Raw genomic sequence first — 21,128 nt, forward strand, 5'->3', positions numbered from 1 at the left:
ACAAATCACTGTCAGAGTGCCTCAACAACTACTCACTCATCATTGTTCATGTGAATCATGTGCGAGTGACGTCAGTCAGGCTGATACACCTGATATACCGCAAGTTTGAGTATTCTCGTTATGGTCAGATCTCTCTTGACACGTCACTGCGAAGCACTCTCTCGCCCCGCCGCGGTGGTCTAGTGGCTAAGGTACTCGGCTGCTGACCCGCAGGTCGCGGGTTCGAATCCCGGCTGCGGCGGCTGCATTTCCGATGGAGGCGGAAATGTTGTAGGCCCGTGTGCTCAGATTTGGGTGCATGTTAAAGAACCCCAGGTGGTCGAAATTTCCGGAGCCCTCCACTACGGCGTCTCTCATAATCATATGGTGGTTTTGGGACATTAAACCCCACATATCAATCAATCAAAGCATTCTCTCGATACCAAAACTGAAATTTCTGTTTCAGAGTAGAGGTGTTCAAAATATAGTGAATGTACTCCCAAGCACCATGTTACTTTTTTAGGGTTCTCGACAATTATGTTTTTATTTAAAGCAACAACTCAAAAATATTTAAAATTTGATGATGTGATTGTGGTTTCGACACATAGGAATCCTTAGTTACACTTCACAATATAAAAAAAAAGGCTAGCACAGAATTCGGAAAAAGGTTTTGTTTGATTGATTTGTGGGGTTTAACGTCCCAAAGGAAAAAGGCTTTGTTAGACTCGGAAAGTAAATATATGCATCAATATTGAAACAGGCATTCATGGGCACAATAAAAGCCCCCCTTGAGAACGGTCAGCATTAATAACCTCAATAACCCTAACCTCAATAAATAATAACCTCAATAACCTCAATAAATACCTAAGAAAAAAAAGACATTTGATCTGAAGTTGTGGTATATCTCGATAGTGTTGTGCATGCTTTTAAAAAAAAATGCCTCGACTATGCTTTATATTACATCAGGTAGTAAACCCATTGTTATACATACAAGTTAGTCATATCGCACATGTCTAAAGGAACTCCGCTACAACGAGCCCCGCTATAAAGAAATTTCCGCTACAAAAAAAATTCACGATTCCCAGTCAGCAGTCTATAGACTGTTGACTGGGAGTTAATGCATAAATATTGTCGCCACAACGAACACTTTTTCTTCACTCGTCCTGATTGATTGATTGATTTGTGGGGTTTAACGTCCCAAAACCACCATTTGATTATGAGAGACGCTGTAGTGGAGGGCTCCGGAAATTTTGACCACCTGGGGTTCTTTAACGTGCACCCAAATCTGAGTACACGGGCCTACAACATTTCCGCCTCCATCGGAAATGCAGCCGCCGCAGCCGGGAATCGAACCCGCGACCTGCGGGTCAGCAGCCGAGTACCTTAGCCACTAGACCACCGCGGCGGGGCTCTTCACTCGTCCTGCTTCAACGAAATCATATGATGCAATTCCAGGCTCAGATGCTTATTGCTATGCAGTAAACCAAATCTTTAACATTTAGATACAATTTCAGAGCCTGAAAATAAGTCAATGAAGTCTAAAACATGCGTTGGCACCACCAGAAACCGCCGCTATACCACTGCTGTTCAGCAAGCATGGGTGCCGCCATTGCTCGATAGCGATGGCAATAAGACTGCCCTGCTTTTTTTTCCACTGGCTTGCTTTTGAGCTGCAGATGATCCGAAGCTAAAGCTCAGTAGCTCAGTTCATGTATAAAGTTTTTCAATATACACTAGAGAAAAAGAGGAAACTCTGGCACTAGTGTCTACGGGAGCTGCAACGCACGGCGCTTCAGCGAGCATGGGAATGATGTGTAGTACACACATTTGTCTAATATTCGTACTTCTGGCCTGCTTTTGGCTCCGTGTGTGTTCGTGTGGCTTGGAGCTGTTTTCTTATGAAACAAGTATTAGCAAATGTTCAGCGGTTGGGCTTCACCATTTTATTTTTTTAGACCTACTTTCCAAATCGGCTCACGAAGTTCAAAAGGGTTCAATCTTTTTTTCAAAACAAAACTGAAACACAGCAATAAACGAAGCCGCAAGTACAAAGACTAGGCAAATGTGTGTACTACCCATCATTCCCATGTTCGCTGAACGATCCCAGCGCCAGAGTGCCCTCTAGTTAATTTTAGGAAACTCTATGAGTTCATGGTTTCCTTCTCGCAGCTGCTGGGTGCAACCGCGACACGATGCCTTTTCTGATGCTTATCGTTATGTTCGCACTTGGCCAGTGTGGTAACTAATCAGAGTGGCTGTTCGTCCGCATTATCAACAAAATCAGCTAGCCGTGAGTATTGGATGATAAGAATAGCATAAAATAATGCAAAGTCGTCGCTCCACGATACCCAGCCTCCATCTTGGCGTTGTTGGATACTTTTGAGAGTGGACAGCTGCTGGTGTTAACGTGTTAATGCAACTGTTAGGTTCGTTTATGAAAGCAGTTTTAGGCGTTGTTTCAGCGTGCTTTTCACCATGGCCTCGCTATGCATGGGTGAGAATCACGTCGTGACACCGCTGGGAAAGAATAGGAAGCAGCGGACATTTTTCGAATTTTGAGAATAAACCTTTCTTTGTTTTGCGAGCTCAGCTTAAATATATTTTTTTCGATTTCGCTTCAATGAAATTTTTTCCGCATCCCGTCAGTTTCGTTGTAGTGGGGTTCAACTGCATACAATGTGGTTGCTAAACCTTCGAGTATTGTTTTCTGGCACTTGCAAAGCTACAAACATCAAGCAAGTGCACAAGCATATTATAATGTGAATCTCTCACTATGGCACCAAGTCTCACAAAGTGCTAAAGTTTTCAGAAATTAATGGCTGACTAGCACTTGCTTGAAATATGGAGCAGTAATTCTAGCAAAAATATCACATTTTGTGGACTTGTCCACATCAGTAGTACAGTGATTACGCTGCTCGTCTACTGATAACATGATTACAATATAAGTTAGTCATGTTGAACTTGCTTAAAATATCACATATAATACAACGGCTAAAATTAAAAGTAGTTCTCAGGTACTTGCAAAACTTCAAGCACCATGTAGGCTCACAAACATGTTACATTACGTAATAATGTGCATGGCTCATTGTTGAACTTACTCATAGCTGTTGAAATTTCACGAAAAAATGGTTGACTAGCACTTGTATAAAATATGGAGCAGTAATCGAAGTAGCAAAATTATCACATTTCATGCACTCATTCACCTCAGTCGTAGAGGTGTTACATTTGATGGCCTTCAGACACCATTTCCAAGAATTACTCTGGGCAAAATAATGTCCTTCAGAAAAGCTTGTAAGCTATCTTGGTGTGTGTGATGATGTGGATTGTGTGGCCCGTGACGGGGCGAAGAGGGAACGGCAGTTCTTCTCTGCGGTACGCCTTGGAGGCGAAGACGAGGAAAAGGAAGCGCGAGCGGGGCGTGCGGTTCGGGCAGTTGGAGTGTGACACGGTTCGAACGGCAGCTGCTGGTCGGCGGTTCGGGTCGCGACATCGCTTAACCAGGCGTCCGGCAGCCTTGCGGACCTGGTGAGCTGGCTTCCTGCTTCGGGCTGCGTCACTCAACCAGGTGTCCGGCAGCCTTGCGGACCTGGTGAGCTGGCTTCCCGCTCTGTGGCCGGCGCTGACACGGGGACCGGCAGCATAGTCTGTTCGTGGCCTGAGGTCCTGGGGCCCGAGTGGTGGCACGAGGTGGCCGCGGCTCATGTTGGCGATGGGCCATTAACCTGCACTGCAGTGGCCTGGTGATCTACCGGCCTGCAGCACCACCATCACCACCACCACCACCACCTCACCACGGTCAAGGCAGCGTGACTGTATAAGGAACACCGGTGACAACCGACCTCGCCGCAGCGGCAACAGTCATAACGGCGAGTAGGACAGTTCGTGTGCCGAGGCGCGTAGGACGTTTGGCATGTAAATAAGGAACGCTATAGTGTGTTGTGTGTGAATTGTAAGAGTTATCGGTTGTGTTAAAGTCTGTGTTGTGTGTACAGAGTCACCTGACTGCCGGTTGATTTATTCCGGATCCTGGGCCCACATTACACCATAACAAACTTGGCGAGCCTGCCAGGATCCCGCCAGTAACATCTCGAACGCGGAAATCGCCAGTCAGGTGTGTGCACGCAGCACAAGACGAGAGACATGGATCTCGATAAGTTAGCGGCTGTAGCAGCTCAGTTAGGCTTGTCTGGCGCAGAACTTCGCGAATGGATTGAGCGAGAGCAAGTTAGGCAGAGAGATGAGCGCGCAGCTGAGAGAGAAGAGGCCAAAGAAGCAGCAGAGAGACAACGGTTAGCGGACGAGAGGCAACGGTTAGCAGACGAGAGGCAGCTGCAAATCTTCCAACTTAAGCTCCAGCTTCAGGAAAGTGCTCAAAGTCAGCCATCTGCGGCGGCAGCACTCGCCCCATCGGCAAACCCGTCATGCCTGAATCCGCAGAAGTTACTACCGCTATTTGACGAGCGACGCGATGACCTGCACGCGTATTTGCAGAGGTTTGAACGCGTGGCTACTAGGCAAGAATGGCCAAGAGAGAAATGGGGAGTAGCCGTAAGCATGTGCTTAACTGGTGAGGCACTCACTGTCATTGGTCGAATGACTGCTGACGAGGCCCTCGACTATGATAAAGTGAAAAAAGCCCTACTTCAGCGCTTCAGGTTCACGGCACAAGGATATAAAGACAAATTTCGGAAAGCCTGGCCTGAAGATGGCGAAACAGGGAAACAACTAGCAGCAAGGATCTCGAGCTATTTTGATAACTGGATTGAGATGGTTGATGTGCCCAAAACATTTGAGGATCTTCGTGACCATGTTATAGCCGAGCAATTCTTGCATTGCTGTAATCCCAAGCTGGCCATCTTCCTGAAAGAGAGGGAATGCAAAACCCTTACATCCCTTTCAGAGTGCACCGACCGCTTTCTCGAAGCACAGGGAGTCAATAACATTGGTAAAATTGCAGATGATACAAAGGAGGCAAATAAACCCGGTGCTATGTCACAGTACAAACAGCCGAGTTGCTTTCTGTGTCACCGCAAAGGACATAGCGCTCCGGATTGTCGTGCGGTTCCGAAAGAGTCTGTGAAATGCAAAACATGTGGGCGGCTTGGCCACAAAGCCACCGATTGCAAGGATCAGAGCAAAGACAAGTCGGTGTCTTGTGCCATGATAGAACAGAAAAAACAGGATTACTTCTTTATGGCCAAGTCCAAGGATGAGACATGCGCTGCTGAATGCCCCAAGAAGTGCGAGAACCAACCTATGTTCTTAGTCGACAACATGCCAGTGGTCGAAGGACGGGGGCTTGGACAACGCGCACGTGTCTTACGAGACACAGGGAGCAACACGACCATCGTCCGACGCGAGTTTGTGCCGGATCGATGCCTGACCGGGAAGACGGCAAGAGTTATGCTTTTGGATGGAAAGTCCAAGGAACTACCGGATGCAAACATACAGATACACACGCCCTACTTCGTTGGTGATGTAAACGCGTTATGCATGACTAACCCTTTGTACGAACTCGTGCTCGGCAATATTCCAGGAGTAAAAGGACCACAGGAGCCAGATACTACCTGGGAGTACTCTGACGCCCTGTTCCCTGAATCGACTGGTTCGAGCAAAATCCCGGCATGCTGGGAAAAGTCAACCTTGCTTTCTGCCGTCGTCCGGACGCAGGGGAAGATGGAGAGTATGATGAAGATTCCGCTAGTTGGTTCGCTAGAAGTGACCCGAGTGCAGCTAACTGTGAGCCAAAAAGACGACCCAAGTCTGAAGAGTTGCTTCAGCAAGATTGGGAAGGAGTTTCACTCCAATAAAGACACGACGTACCACTTTTCTGAAGAGGCTGGTCTACTGTATCGACATTACCGCCTTTCTACGGGGAGGACATTTAAGCAAGTAGTCGTGCCAAGGACACTTCGACAACACATTTTGAAGGTTGCACACGAGGGCATTATGGCTGGTCACCAAGGCGTGCGACGTACCACAGACCGTATCCTTGGGGATTTTTACTGGCCAGGTGTGCATGAAGAAATCGGACGGTTTGTCAAGTCGTGCGACGTCTGCCAGAGGACAACGCCGAAAGGGAAAGTCGGAGTCGCTCCGTTGGGCACCATGCCTCTCATACGGACACCATTCCAAAGAGTCGCCATTGACCTGATCGGACTGTTATCTCCTCGATCAGATAAGGGAAACCGCTATGTGCTTACCCTCATTGACTTCGCTACTCTCTATCCTGACGCAGTAGCCCTACCCAGCATCGACGCTGTCAGTATTGCAGAAGCCCTCCTTGAAATATTTTCCCGAGTGGGCCTGCCTCGAGAAGTGGTTACCGATCAAGGTAGAAGTTTCACGTCGGAACTCATGAAAGAAGTGGGCCGACTACTAACTGTAAAATTTTTTCGTACCACCCCATATCATGCCATGGCCAATGGATTGGTCGAAAAATTCAACGGTACGCTGAAGGCCATGCTCAAAAGGGTGTGTCAGGAGAAGCCGCGGTCATGGGATCGCTACATTGCTCCTCTTCTCTTCGCTTATCGCGAAGTACCGCAAGCCAGCTTGGGCTTCTCACCATTTGAGTTAATCTACGGCAGACATGTGCGTGGACCTTTGAGTGTTTTAAGAGAGCTGTGGACGAACGAGAACATTGAGGATGAGATGCGAACAACGTACACTTACCTTGTGGACCTTCGAAACCGACTTGAACACACCTGTAACCTCGCTCATGAAGAGCTTGGTAAAGCACGTGAAAAGCAAAAGCTTTATTACGACGGTAAGACCCGCCACAGAAGGCTACGGCCCGGTGACAAGGTTTTAATTCTCCTTCCTACAGACACCAATAAGCTTCTCATGCAGTGGAAGGGCCCGTTTAAAGTTGCTGAAGCCAAGAATGATGTTGATTATGCAATTGACTTAGGGCAGAGCATCAAGGTCTTCCACGTGAATATGCTGAAGAAGTATGAGGAAAGAGAAATAACGTCTCCTCATCAGGTGGCTGCAGTGAATACTACAAGTGCAACACCTGGGGAAGAGGCGAACAGTGAGAGCAACGACTCTGAGGATACCATCCCCTCTCTCAGTCTATGCCAAACACAAACGGCATCAGACGTCAAGATATCGCCCAAACTGCAGACAGACCAACTTCAACAAGTTCGACAATTGTGCGAAGAGTTTGCAGACATATTTTCGGACCTTCCCGGCAAGACACAACTTGTTGAATGCTCTCTTGACCTCGTCATCGAAAAGCCGATTCACGTGCCTCAGTACCCGATTCCTCTAGCGCTGCGTGAGAACGTCGAAAAAGAGGTACAGGAGATGCTTCGAATGGGCATAATCGAGAAATCAAAGTCGCCATATCATGCGCCGATCGTTGTCGTCAAGAAGCCCGACAACACCATACGGTTGTGCATTGACTTTAGGGAGCTGAACAAGACCTTGGTTTTCGACAGTGAGCCAATTCCGAGAATTGATGTTGTTCTAGCTTTTGTGGGGAAACAGAAATTTTTCTCGAAATTCGATTTCACGAAGGGCTATTGGCAAGTGCCCATGGCTCCAGACAGTCATGAAAAGATGGCATTTTCAAGCATGTCGGGGCTCTACCACTTCAAATACATGCCTTTTGGGATTAAGACTGCCCCAGCGATATTTGCACGCCTTACGAGGAAAGTTCTAGGCGATTTGCCGAATGTGCATCATTATTTTGACGATGTGGTCATCACTTCCATATGTTCATGGCATGAACATATGGAAGCCTTACGACTTGTCTTCGAAAGAATCCGCAATGCAAACCTCACAATCAAACCGAGCAAGTGTGAGATCGGAGAGCGTACCATTACATTCCTCGGACATCGCATTGGCGAGGCGAAGGTAGAACCAATGCTGAAAACGCTGGACAAGATCCTAGCCGCCAAGCGCCTCACGACGAAGAAAGCTGTACAATCCTTTCTCAGTCTTACCGGCTATTACAGGCAGTTCATTCCGAACTACGCAGAGATTTCCAAGCCCTTAACTGACCTTACCAAGAAAGGCCAACATCACATCGTATCGTGGGGACCGACGCAAGAAAAAACATTCACCGTGCTGAAAGACAAGCTCGCCGCAGGTCCCATACTGCAAACACCGGATCTTTCGAAGCCTTTCGTGCTCCGTTCTGATGCCTCAAGCACAAGCATCGGCGCAGTGCTTCTGCAAAACAGTGGGGACGATATTTTACATCCGGTTGCTTATGCTAGTCGCAATCTGCTGCCTAGAGAGGCCCGCTATTCCACAATAGAGCGTGAATGCTTAGCGCTCGTGTGGGCTGTTCAGAAGTTCCACATTTACTTATGCGGCAAACCCTTCATTATTCAGTGCGACCACCAGCCACTCCGGTACTTGCAGTCAGCCAAACACGTCAATAATCGAGTGTTACGATGGAGCTTACTAATGCAAGAGTACAGCTTTACCGTAGAATACATAAAAGGCTCAGACAATGTAGGAGCGGACTACTTAAGTCGCATCTGAATTGCTCTAATCTTTCTCCACTTGTGTATTTTTCATGTGTGTTTTTTTTCATTACGTGCTGTGTGGATCACAACCATTCGGATTCGTGTGAACTTGTTCCCTCTTTACAAACGCGCCTGCATTTTTGCCTACTCACCGCCTGGCGTGGAGTGGAATAGTTGCTCACAACTATCTTAAGTGGGGGGTGGTGTGATGATGTGGATTGTGTGGCCCGTGACGGGGCGAAGAGGGAACGGCAGTTCTGCTCTGCGGTACGCCTTGGAGGCGAAGACGAGGAAAATGAAGCGCGAGCGGGGCGTGCGGCTCGGGCAGTTGGAGCGTGACACGGTTCGAACGGCAGCTGCTGGTCGGCGGTTCGGGTCGCGACATCGCTTAACCAGGCATCCGGCAGCCTTGCGGACCTGGTGAGCTGGCTTCCTGCTTCGGGCTGCGTCACTCAACCAGGTGTCCGGCAGCCTTGCGGACCTGGTGAGCTGGCTTCCCGCTCTGTGGCCGGCGCTGACACGGGGAACGGCAGCATAGTCTGTTCGTGGCCTGAGGTCCTGGGGCCCGAGTGGTGGTACGAGGTGGCCGCGGCTCATGTTGGCGACGGGCCATTAACCTGCACTGCAGTGGCCTGGTGATCTACCGGCCTGCAGCACCACCATCACCACCACCACCACCTCACCACGGTCAAGGCAGCATGACTGTACAAGGAACACCGGTGACGACCGACCTCGCCGCAGCGGCAACAGTCATAACGGCGAGTAGGACAGTTCGTGTGCCGAGGCGCGTAGGACGTTTGGCATGTAAATAAGGAACGCTATAGTGTGTTGTGTGTGAATTGTAAGAGTTATCGGTTGTGTTAAAGTCTGTGTTGTGTGTACAGAGTCACCTGACTGCCGGTTGATTTATTCCGAATCCTGGGCCCACATTACACCATAACAGTGTGTTTCCATGAAGCTTTTGTCTCTTTCCACTACTATCAGGTCCCCGCCCCCATCAACATGAACTTAAAATTAGCATTTTTTTATCTGGTCCAGGTTGAGATGTAGCTGAGCTTGCACCTGGTAGTAGTAGCTTTCTTTCAGTGTTCCTTTGGCTGTAAGGCAGACCCCCTTTCTCTCCTGGCCTTCAGCTACTAAATTCTGGGGGCTGTAGTCTCTTAAGCCAAAGAGACACTTTACTTCCACTAGTGCAGGGTCATGGCAGTCACATAAAAAAATACCATCTGAGCTGTAACACTTTTACGAGGAGAGGATAACTCGGGTTTATCATTAGGCCGCATGCTTCAATGCGTGCATTAGAATGCATTGTTCTCAAGTGTTCTAGCAGTCGCTCTTTGGTCACAGGCTTATTATTTACACCATACAAGACAGCTGGTACTATAATTGACCGCGCTCTTATTATCTTATTTAGAAGAGTGGTGCAGTGCACTCATTTTGACCAACACACGTCTTTAAAAATTGATGCAGTTATGCGGCCTTTTCGATTCAGGTGCCACAGAGGATTATTTGCCTGGGTTCTTGTTGCAGGCTCAAACTTCCTTGCTTCATCCTCTGTTATGGCAAACTTTTCTAGAACCTCAGCTGCCAAGGCACCCACATTTTTGTTTCTTGAGCCTTTGGTGCTGAGAAGCCTCGAGCTGTATGCACATAGTGGTATTTCAAGTGTTATGTCTAAAGTTGCTACTGGAGAATTCGGAGAGTCAGTGTCGTCTTGTGGCACCATTGCAGCAGCAGCTCCTCTTGCCTGCTGGTTTATCAGGGTAAAAACTCTCGCCATAGGAGCAGCCTGCGGAGGAAAAGCGAGGATTGCGGACACTGAAATGCTATTCATAACTTGCAGTCACATCCCACCGCAGAGCTGAAGGATACAATGTTTTGCCTCTTGGAGCATTACTTGTTACTCTAGAGACAAATATTGTAAAAGAAAACAATGCTAGCAAGTTTCATCGTCTATGGAAGGAACATATGTGTAGAGCAAATATAACTAGTAACATTTTTGATAGCAGATGGAGTGCATGCGTCCACATCCACATTGGTTGATGTCATGTTGCCAGCATCTCGGCAGCGCAGCCATGGCGTGTCAGCATGCCATGTACGAGCACTATTGAATTGGCTTTCTAAATAAAAGGGAAAATCAGTAGACCACCCACGTAAATAATGACTAATTTATTATTTTGAAATTATGTCGCTGCTTCTTATGACTCCGTCTTATTCATAAAGATAATCTATGATTATTATGTTAACATGCTCTTAGGAGCACCCTGCGGCATGGCTAACACAATTACAGCGTAAATGTAGTGCAAAAAAAGACTAGGACAAGAAAGTCTAACAAGGCTAACACGAAAGTTCCATGTAATAGGGAGAAAAAAAAAGAAACTGACAGGCAGTGCCTAAAAACCCAGGCTGTTCAAGTGCACTGCCACATGTTTCACCTGCTGCTTCCAGGCTTTCCAGGCTTTCCAAACTGCTTTTTACTTTAGGTACTACTTAAGCTTCACCTGTCTGCATTCTTTCGGCACTGTTTGCATTGGCCCGTATTGGTGCCGCCAGTATGAAATCCTTTTGGCTGGCTTGGATGAGACCTACAGACAAAATTAGCACGCATGAAAATGAACTAACTGGCATAATTGTGGAAAAAGTTATGTTATAATTGAGCGTATCATCCTTCAATGTGCAGCAATTTTTAGGTTGCTCTATTTCACAGTAAAACCGGAAAGATAGAACTTATGTTGTTTTTTTTTTTTACTATTACCTTCTTCAGGCGTGGCTGCACCCACTGGCACAGCAAATTGGTTGGAGCTGGATGACCAATGTTGACTTGCCTCCAAAAGTCAACAGCAAAGCAAACGGCAGCACTGTGACTGCAGACCTGTCCCAAACTAGAAAAAAATGCAGAAACATTTTTTTTTTCATTGCATGGCTGCTTAAAGGGACCCTGAAACAGTTATGATGATTTTTTACAAACACATTGGGCCGGTAGATTAAGTCCCAAGGGTAGTTTAGAGACTGATTTGAGCTCTCTGCATAAACTGTATAATTTATTGCAACGCTTTAAATGAGAATCGTTCCAGATTACTGCCACTCGGCCAAACGCGTTTTCAACCGCACATACACCAAGCTACAGGCTCTTCCCCACTAACATCATCGTTTCCAGCTGATCTGATTGGCTGTGGAGGGCACAGCACAGGCTGCCGGTATGAGATCGGCGGCGGGATTTAAGCGTATGTGGTCTCACGCCACGTGGTGACGCAGGCGCCGTGAAGGCGGAGCTTAGCCCCGAGCCCTCGAAGGAAGAGTTGAGGGAGTTGAGGGTGAAATGTGGAGCGGAGGAGGAGGGTACTTTGTTAGTACTAAGCTCTGTTAATAATGGGTGTTTCGATTGAACTCTGATGCCAATGATTTGCTCCAGTAGTGGTGTAATCAAAAAAGAAGAGTGAAAAACCATTTCAGGGACCCTTTAATATGCCACAACTTTGTTCAACTTGTTCGAATAGAAACAGATACCGTATTAACAGTAATGCTGAAGAAAAATAAGGCAGATTCACTAGCCCTGCTGTTCATGACAAAAAGTGAGAAAAAGCCGTGCGTACTACCAGCCTGAGGAATCCAGGAAAAAGAACTGGTGCATAACCAAGAAAGCTGTCGCCTTCAACCATATAAGAGGCAAACAGTGCTGGCATGAGTAAAAAAGAAGCAGTAGTTGCTCCATATTTGGCTAACCTTCTCTACCGAACAAGACTGCCTGTAACAACAGCCTTATCTTGCGCCGTGGGGGCAACTTCCTGGCCATATCACCGTAGCAATGAAGCATAAATGCATACTCTCCTCAGACTATAAAATTAACCCTTGTTTGTGTGTGTTGACTCAGTTGCTGATATTCAAGAGATGGCAATGCAACAGTAATGTAATATATATAGACCAACGGATGTCTGTTTGGTTTATCAAGAAGGTGCCTTGAAATTTGTGTTTAGCTTGTTCCTTAATGTGCTTAAAATATGTATGTGCTCAGTTTTTCATTCATTCATTTTTATTTCCTTAAGGACCCCACTCGGGGGTATTACATAAGGGGTGGATACACAGGAAAAGAGAACATTTGAACACGTTAGTTTTCGCAGCATAGGTGATTTGTAAGATTTGTCGCGAAGGATGATGGGCAGGTGGTTGAAGCAATGAATCAGGGAAGGTCGTTCCAATCCTTGACGGCGCGGGGAAAAAAAGAAGCGGAAAAAGCGGCAGTTCTGTTACGATAACGGGACACTTGAAGTGGATGGCTTGTGCGGTGTGAGATGTATGTCGGGGGGAGGATGTAAGGAGCTGCATTGAGAGAAGAATGAAAAAAAATTATGAAAGAAAGGGTGGCGATACGGCGAACAGAGAGGGGTGATAAACCGGATTGTGCTTTCAAGGATGAAATACTGATGTCGTATGAGTACTGGGAGTGAATGAATCTAGCGGCGCGATTTTGGACAGATTCGAGGTCGTTAATGAGGTATGTTTGGGGCGGGTTCCATATGGGGGAGGCACATTCGAGTTTCAAACTGATGAGGGACTGATATGCTAGCAACTTCACATGTTTTGGTGCATGACGTAGGTGACGCTTCAAGAAGCCCAGAGTTTTATTTGCCGATGAAATGACGTTAGTAATATGCGCATTCCAAGTGAGATCGCAATACAATGTGACACCTAGATACATGTAGGATGGTTGTGATTGTACAGGGACGTTGGCGATATGATATGAAAAAATGAAAGGATTCTTACGGCGGGTAAACGTAACAAGTTTGCATTTGTTAGGGTTAAGAAACAAAAGCCAATTATCGCACCAATCTTGAATGTGGTTAAGATCGTTCTGAAGAAGATTTTGGTCGTGAGTGTTAGTTACTGTCCGATAGATTACACTGTCATCTGCAAACATGCGGATTTTGCAGGATATGCTGAGGGGTAAGTCGTTGATGTATATCAGAAACAGGAGGGGGCCAAGAACTGAACCTTGAGGTACGCCTGATGTTACTTTGAGATAAGCAGAAGATTTATTATTGACATGCACAAACTGAGAACGGTTAGTTAGAAATGCTTTGATCCAATTTAGTACACTTGGGTCTAAGTTTAACTGGGATAGTTTTAGCATTAGTCTTTGGTGGGGTACTGTGTCGAATGCCTTTGCGTAATCTAGAAAGATTGCGTCAGTTTGTAAGTTGTTGTCAAGGTTAGCATGCAGATCGTGAAGAAATATTGCTAGTTGTGTTTCGCAGGAGAATCCTTTCCTAAAACCATGCTGGCTGGGGTGAAAAAAGTTGTTGGAATCTAGAAAGTTTACAATCTGAGAGTAGATGACATGTTCCATGATTTTGCATGGGACGCTTGTTAAAGAAATGGGACGGTAGTTCAATGGACAGTTCTTATCACCTGATTTGTAGATGGGAACGACCTTGCCCATGTTCCAGTCATCTGGAAGAAGGCCTGTGGAGAGCGACTGCGCATACATCAAGCACAGAAATGGGGCGATGGTGTTATGGATATTTTTTAACACTTTTGAGTTAATATCGTCGACGCCACCTGATGAGGACATTGAGTTAATATCGTCGACGCCACCTGATGAGGACAGTTTCATGTTTTGAATAATACTTGAAATACCACCTGCGCAAAAAACAATTGAGCCCATAGAGGATGTCAACAGCACCGGGGCAGGAGAGGAAGGTACGCTAGATTCGTTTGTAAACACAGATGAAAATACGCTGTTAAAAGCATCAGCACATCGATCATCTGAGAGCATGTGACCAGAATCATTAGTAAGGTGGATGGTGCTGGTCTGCCGAGGGTTCACTATCTGCCAGAATTTACGTGTGTTATCGGTTAGCATGCCTGGTAAATCCTGGTTCAAAAACGTACATTTTTCGTTACTAATAGCGGTAGTATATTCTTTTTCGGCTGCGTTCTATTTCGCCCAAGCTTCAGGCGTCTCGTTTGCTTTTGCTGCGCGAAAAAGGCGCTTTTTTCTATTCGCTAGTCTCTTTAGTTTGTTTGTAAACCAGGGTTTCTGCGGCGTGCTACGGAATGATGTTGTGGGGATAAATTTGCTAATGAATTTATTCATCTTATTTTTAAAAATATCCCAATTATTGCTCACAGATCGGGAGTGAAAGCTATGTTCGAAGTCTGGAAAGAAGTGTTTGAGTTCTTTGTTAATGGCCTCATAATTACCTTTATCGTATAAGGTAATTGTTTTCTTGAGTTTGTCGCGCCGCTTAAGAGGAAAGGAAAAAACTGCATGTATTACTTTGTGGTCACTAATTTCGGGTAGGTATGAAATGGACGATAAAGAATCTGGGCGGTCGGTTAGTATTAAATCTAGGATGTTAGCACAGCCGCCTGATATGCGCGTGGGCTCTGACACAAGTTGAGATAAGTTAAAATTCAAACAAACGTCTATGAAATCTTTCGTTTCGACATTGTATGCCAACGAGGGTGCAGGGTTATGCCAATCAATTTTCGGGAAATTAAGGTCCCCAAAAAGTAAAATGTGAGCGTTAGGTTAGGTGGTCGTGAGTGTGCTCATTATGTTGTTTAAATCACGTGAAAAACCTGTATTGGTGCTCGGTGGCCTGTAGCACACCCCGAGTAGGAATGTCTGAGGGGAAGCGTGGCAAACTAGCCACAGAATTTCAAAGGCAGATTTTATGTTAACAGCAGAACAGGGTAGTTCTGGGCCTACAGCGATTAGCACACCCCCGCCCCAGCCGCGTTTGCGGTCGGTCGCGTTTGCGGTCGGTGCGGAATAACTGATAATCGGGTAAATCCGAAAGCACTTCGGCGTCAGTAATTTCATCGGTTAGCCACGTTTCTGTTAGTACCAAAATATTGCTGTTGGAAGACGCCACAACGTTTGACACGAGTTGGCACTTCGGCATGAGACTACGAACATTAGTAAAGATAACAGAAAAAGAAAGTTCACGACGTGTTTGGATTTGGCGGTGGTGCGGTTTATTCTGCGGGCGCGGTGATCGCTATGCGACTTCTATAACCGATTGTGATCCGTGGTCAAAAATGTACCGTTTGGAACCCATATACAAAGTTTTGAAACGGATCTGAAATTTACCTGATTTCTGCTTAGCGAAAGCAACGAGATGACGGCGGGCAGTACGAACTGAGAGGGAATAATCTTCGCCAATGCTGAAATCTGTTCCTTTCAATTTTTTCGCATTTGAGAGGGTGTTTTCTTTGGGTTTTGTAGAATGTGAACCTGACAATTATCGGGCGGCAACGATCATTGGTGTGGCGGCCGAGGCGATGCACTCGGTCAATTTCTTTCGGGTCAATTTTTATTTTCAAGTGTTCGAGACAGTGGTTAATGATAAGTTCTTCTGTTTCAATATTTGTTTCTTTGGCGTTAGTATCTGGAAGGTTATAGAAGATTAAGTTGTTGCGGCGTGACCGGTTTTCTGCGTCATCCAGCTGTTTTTCAAGTTCAGAAACTAAGTGCGTGGTTGCGGTAGTTTCGGCTTGAATTGCGGCAATGTCAGCTCGTATGGGAAAAACATTTTGGTAATGGCATTCTACTTCGGTCATACGCTTTCCTAGATCCGACAATGTTTTGTCGGTTGTGAGGAGTTGCTGCTTTACTTCTTCAAAATCAGATATTAGTTTGTTTTGTCCAGCGCTAATCTTTCCGAGTTCTGCGAGAATTTCGTTCATTTCCGGACCAGGGTTAGTTTCAACGTCACCAGATAACAACAAGAGTACGGAGTAAACAGCATATAAACACTCGGCAATGATAGCGACTAGACACTGTGGGCCCGGCAGCTGGACTAGAAAGTAATCACTAGATTTTTTTGCGTAAAGACTGCTGTGCTTACTATTACTAACCTGCATTGTTGGGAGGAACGGGTAAGCGAACTGCATTGTGTCACAGCTGCCAAGCCCACAAGCTGACGCTGGTGACCGTTCGCGATATATAGGTGCTCGGAGTGGTGATGTTGACTTCGATGGGGCTGTCCAAGGTGAAGTGGGGGAGGAGTAGTCAAGCCACGGCGCTGGCAACAGCGTCGGAGCGGTAGCGGAGGGGGGCGGGACAGTGCCTGCTTCGCCATTGCCAGGCAGGAAGGTGCAGTTTGATGATGGATCCAACGAAGTGATTGCCAGGCCGGGCATCAGCAGGCGAGCGACAGTTACAAGGAACACCTGCATTGTTGGGAGGAACGGGTAAGCGAACTGCATTGTGTCACAGCTGCCAAGCCCACTGATGTACTAATTCCTGTTCGTGTTCTTTTCACATGTATCAGGAATTGTGAGAAAATATTTGATGAGCCAGTGATGATTTCACTACTTTTTGAGCCATGTGAAAATCGAACTTCGGCAAGTTTGATATTGCTGCAGAAAAGACAGTATTTTCAAAGTACACAGAGATGAGTGCAACTAGGAAAATGCATTGCTAGTGAAGATAGTCCAGTCAAAACTTTGCCAAGGGGATGGCTGCGGAAGTCTAGACTGATGTAGCGTAAGGATTTCAGAAGTACGAGCTCATGCAATGTTGACACTGTGAAGCAGTTTGTGTTTTGTGTTGGCAATTACTTTGACAGATGGATAGGCATGTGTTCCACTGATAATGAAGCAGCTCTTGCACTAATATGCAAACATTCCAATTGTGTCCTACAAACAAAAATTTCAGCCATATACATTATAGCGCTCCAACCTATAGCAAGCCCAACCAGTATATGCTCACGATGGTCGACATGGCCAAAACATTTTCAGATGTTACACTTCTGAGGATTATCCATACAGTGGAGCTGACGCAGATATTGAGATAGTCACGACCATTGGTCAAGGACTGATAATATTTAATGACAGAGAGATAGAAGTGCACTTTACAGTTGTTTAGTAGAAGACTATAGTGCCACAGTTAAAGGGTTGGTAGATGTGCAGTGGCCCATTAAAAAGGCTATATATATGAAGAAGGTGTTACAAAAACAAAGCAATATATATTTATTATACTTTGTGTACACATTTCTTTAGTCATTTCTAATTATGTAACCAGTTTTTAACTTGTATTAGTGTTTGGTCTGTCATTATCCATGTCTTTGTCTAATTCTTCAGGAGCATTGACATTAGTGAAAAAATAAATAATGCACATAACATTTTATTCTGGTTTTTCTCACCCTGCCATGCATGAACACCTGGAATCTTTGATTTCACTCTCCTTGGTCACAGATATCCAGCATTTATACAGAGGCCCGAGGCTTAGTGACGGGCTCACATATCCTTTTAAAACGCGTAGTCCCGGTTGTGGGACTGCCATTTTAATATCATGGACTTTACCTGAAAAAGCATATTTTTGAAGCAAGATTATTTATAAAGTGCTACCACCTTGAATATAAACGACGTATTTATAAAGTGCTACCACCTTGAATATAAACGACGTGAAGTCATGAATTCATAAAATGTTCTTGCATTACAAAGCACAGTCAAGCTACTGTTACATTTCAATCCAACTATTAGGTAGGCTGCTGACAGTTTGCTACATACCAGATTTAACATACTAGTAGGCGTCGAGCGCACGGAATGCTTTGGCAGCAGCCCCATCGTGGCTAGCCTTTTGCACGAAATATCGACATATGGCTGCTTAGTTTACTGGTGGCCACAAGTGTTCACCTTGTTCATAGTGAAGGTTTTTCCCACTGTCCAGGTTGAATTTTCTGGAAAAGAGAAATGTAATTAATAAAATTAGTTTTGATGCAACCCTAGTTATAGAACTATGACGTAAGATGTACAACCAGTAATTCCTAAATGAGCAGAGAAGGATAACGGCAAAACTTTTATTTAAACCCAAGAAGAAAAGATTCCTGTATTGTCAAAAGCAACTACAGTTAATCGGACAGAAGCCCCTGCTCTATGGCGGCTCCCTCTGTCTGCTCTGTGATCCAGACCTTCTTGATGAGGGGTATTTGCACAGGGAACAATTGTTCGGGGAAGAAGCAGGGACTTCTGATCACGTAACTACGATGCCGTGAATTAGCGAGTAAGTGCGACCTCCCTCCTCGAAGTAGACTGGGACCTTTCCACCAAAACAAAATAAACAATGCTCTGCTTTTGGGGGAGAAAACTGCTTTTTGTGAACGCGTTTGGGCAGGGAAGAATGACACCACTTTGTTTCAGGCTTGTAACAACAAAAGCATGTGAAATGCTGCTGGCGACCTTAAGAGCATAGCATCGATGTTTCTTTAACGTGCACTTGGTGAAAGTCAGCAACGCTTGTCTTAATAGCCTTGTACAAGACACCACAGTAGTCTGGTCTCCCTTTCTCTTAGTCCGTATGAGCGGGTAACTTTTAAGGGAAATCTTTTTCATCGGCTCATGTCACTAACCACTGCTTTTATCCCCTACAGATTTGTCCTCCATGTGAATATTCATTTAGGATCGTAGTTGACCACTGTGGCCTCCCACTGTTGCGCCGTGGTAATTTGCAAGCCCTGCAGGCACAAAAGCACACGTATAATTAGACAGCCCCGAAGTACGTTGGCCTTGGGCACTCTACACCTACGCCAAGGTGTAAATGTAATGACAGTACACAATTAGTAGGAGCCTGTCTGGACTTGCTATCGTACGACATCCTGCCATTAAGTTGGAGATTCGTGCCCGGGGTAGTAGTGAAGCTTGACCAATCTATAATGTTGCGTAATTTCATGATGCATCACCATGCAGTCGCATGTCAATCGCCTAATTTTCTCTTGACTCATTCCCCGTTCCGATCTGCCAGAGAAGTTCTTTTCATTTTTTATAGTACTGCTTCTAACTCGAGCATAGAACACAATAAACAACAAAAATAATGATTAGCAGAGGCTGAGAAAAGCACATTGCTTTGTTGTTTATGCACTGGCATGTGTAATATGTTGATATTTTAGTTGTGTTTCATAGCTACTAATAAAGTTGCTTGGTAGATACTTGGTAGGTATTGTTTTTGAGTATAGCTGCCAATTAGTCTTTTACCTCAAACTGGTGTCACCATGCGTTTTTTGCGTTTGTGCTTGTTGGTGGGGGGGGGGGGGGGGGGCTGATGGGTAGAGAGCTCCTGTAAGGAAAGTCCATAAGCCACTGGTTGGTGCAAGTACAACACAAAAAGAAGAATAAGTTTTGTATCAGTGAACAAGACTGCTGAAAGTAAGCATAAGATGCGTATGAGTGTGTTTGCTGGACTTTATCTCGATCTGGTGACTTGCTATGTCACACAATAGAAAAAAAGAAGGGTTGCCTGGTTTGTTCACTCACAACTGCATAACGTATTCCAAGTAACTTCGTTCCTCTAATCATTCCTTTCATAGTAGTCTATTTATTCATACCTGATCTAGTGCACATGCAAGCAGATCAGGCAGCTGCGCATAACACGGTGCCTGACGATTATGTGAGCACCGTCTCGAGCAGCCTGGTCACGAACACGATGCAATACGTAAATGCAAAATAATCTCGACAACCGCTGCCATGTCTAGCTTTGAAAGCTTCTTCAGAACTGCATTCTAATCGAGGCCACGCTACAACTGCATTCACGAACAGACGATTGAACTTTTTTTCAGGCCGGCACGCTGTACACATAGTTTTACTAGCATAGGATACCCTGGCACATGGTGGAAGTTTATATGAGCTACTACACCCAACAGTATGATACGGAGACAGACAGTGCAACTACGAGTGCGAAAACAGCTGAGCGCACCGACAGCAAGAAAACTGCAAAAATAAACACAGAAGGGGGTGACCTGCATGATTATGTAAGTGACCCAGAGCCAACAGAATTACAATAACAGTTAAAATTAGTTGAGAGACTTGACCATGAAGGCCATGCCACTTATTCCGAGAAAACACAAAATCGTGGTGTCGTTTGCCACTTCAAATGAAAATGTTATTTGGCAAGGACAAGACATGCTTACCTTTCGTGGTCAGTCGTCAATGTGGCCATGGTAGTGTGCACTAGAAATTTATCGCATTAACGATGGGTTGGGATGAAGTAAGTGCACGTAAATCGTGCATGAGCGACACAGATACCCAACAAATTAAGCAGCAGCCGGAGAGACCATGGCAGCGTTGAATCGGAAGTCAAAGCGGACTACGTGCATCCCATGAGCCTTTTCGAGTTTACGCCTCACCTATTATGCAACATTCACGTGATACCCCCACCACACTGTGACGCATTTACTCGAGTCACCCCTTGGTGGTTTGTAGATTCCATGTGTTCAGCATGGGCAGTTGAGGCCACGCGCCATTTCGTGGCATCATATTTGTGTTGTTTAACTTTTTTCTTGAAATCACGAGTTCACCTATGTACTTGTTGTCACAATTGTGGCAACCTATGTCATAAAGAGGACCAAGGAAATTTCTGCTCGACAACTTGTTTTTCATATTGGCTAAAGCATTCCTTAGCTTTCATGTTGGTACATGCACCATTTTAATGTCTGCTGCTTCTACATATCACATGGCATATCTGACTTTCGAACCACAACATTACTTACTCACGTCGGCATATCTGACTTTCGAACCACAACATTACTCACTGAGGTCTGTCTAAATTTATGCATGTTTATCTAGGCCGTGGTTTCGGTTCGGCTTTAAGGCCGTCTGGTTGGTCTAGGCTGTTTGTCTAGGCTAGAACTGCCATCACCACATGCTTGCCGGGCCACTCATGGC

At 45.6% G+C, this 21,128-nt stretch overlaps 1 protein-coding gene and 2 long non-coding RNA genes across 10 annotated transcripts in view; 2 read left to right on the forward strand and 1 right to left on the reverse strand.

Moving 5' to 3' along the window:
• LOC119160785 (motile sperm domain-containing protein 1) overlaps positions 1–21,128 on the forward strand; it is a 146,626-nt gene that overhangs the window by 42,395 nt on the left and 83,103 nt on the right. The window lies entirely within an intron of this gene.
• On the forward strand, positions 1,307–17,598 carry LOC142776710 (uncharacterized). Its single transcript, XR_012887738.1, has 2 exons — positions 1,307–2,269; positions 11,227–17,598. It is a non-coding gene; the product is annotated as an uncharacterized LOC142776710 (long non-coding RNA).
• The window catches only part of LOC142776711 (uncharacterized), a 59,435-nt gene continuing 54,821 nt past the window's right edge, over positions 16,515–21,128 (reverse strand). Inside the window, exons 2-3 of the long non-coding RNA XR_012887739.1 lie at positions 18,108–18,151; positions 16,515–16,640 (exon numbers count right to left, since the gene is read on the reverse strand). This is a non-coding gene — a long non-coding RNA (uncharacterized LOC142776711). The remainder of the gene's footprint in view (positions 16,641–18,107; positions 18,152–21,128) is intronic.

The sequence above is a fragment of the Rhipicephalus microplus genome, chromosome X, assembly GCF_043290135.1.
Source record: "Rhipicephalus microplus isolate Deutch F79 chromosome X, USDA_Rmic, whole genome shotgun sequence".
Lineage (NCBI taxonomy): Eukaryota > Metazoa > Arthropoda > Arachnida > Ixodida > Ixodidae > Rhipicephalus > Rhipicephalus microplus.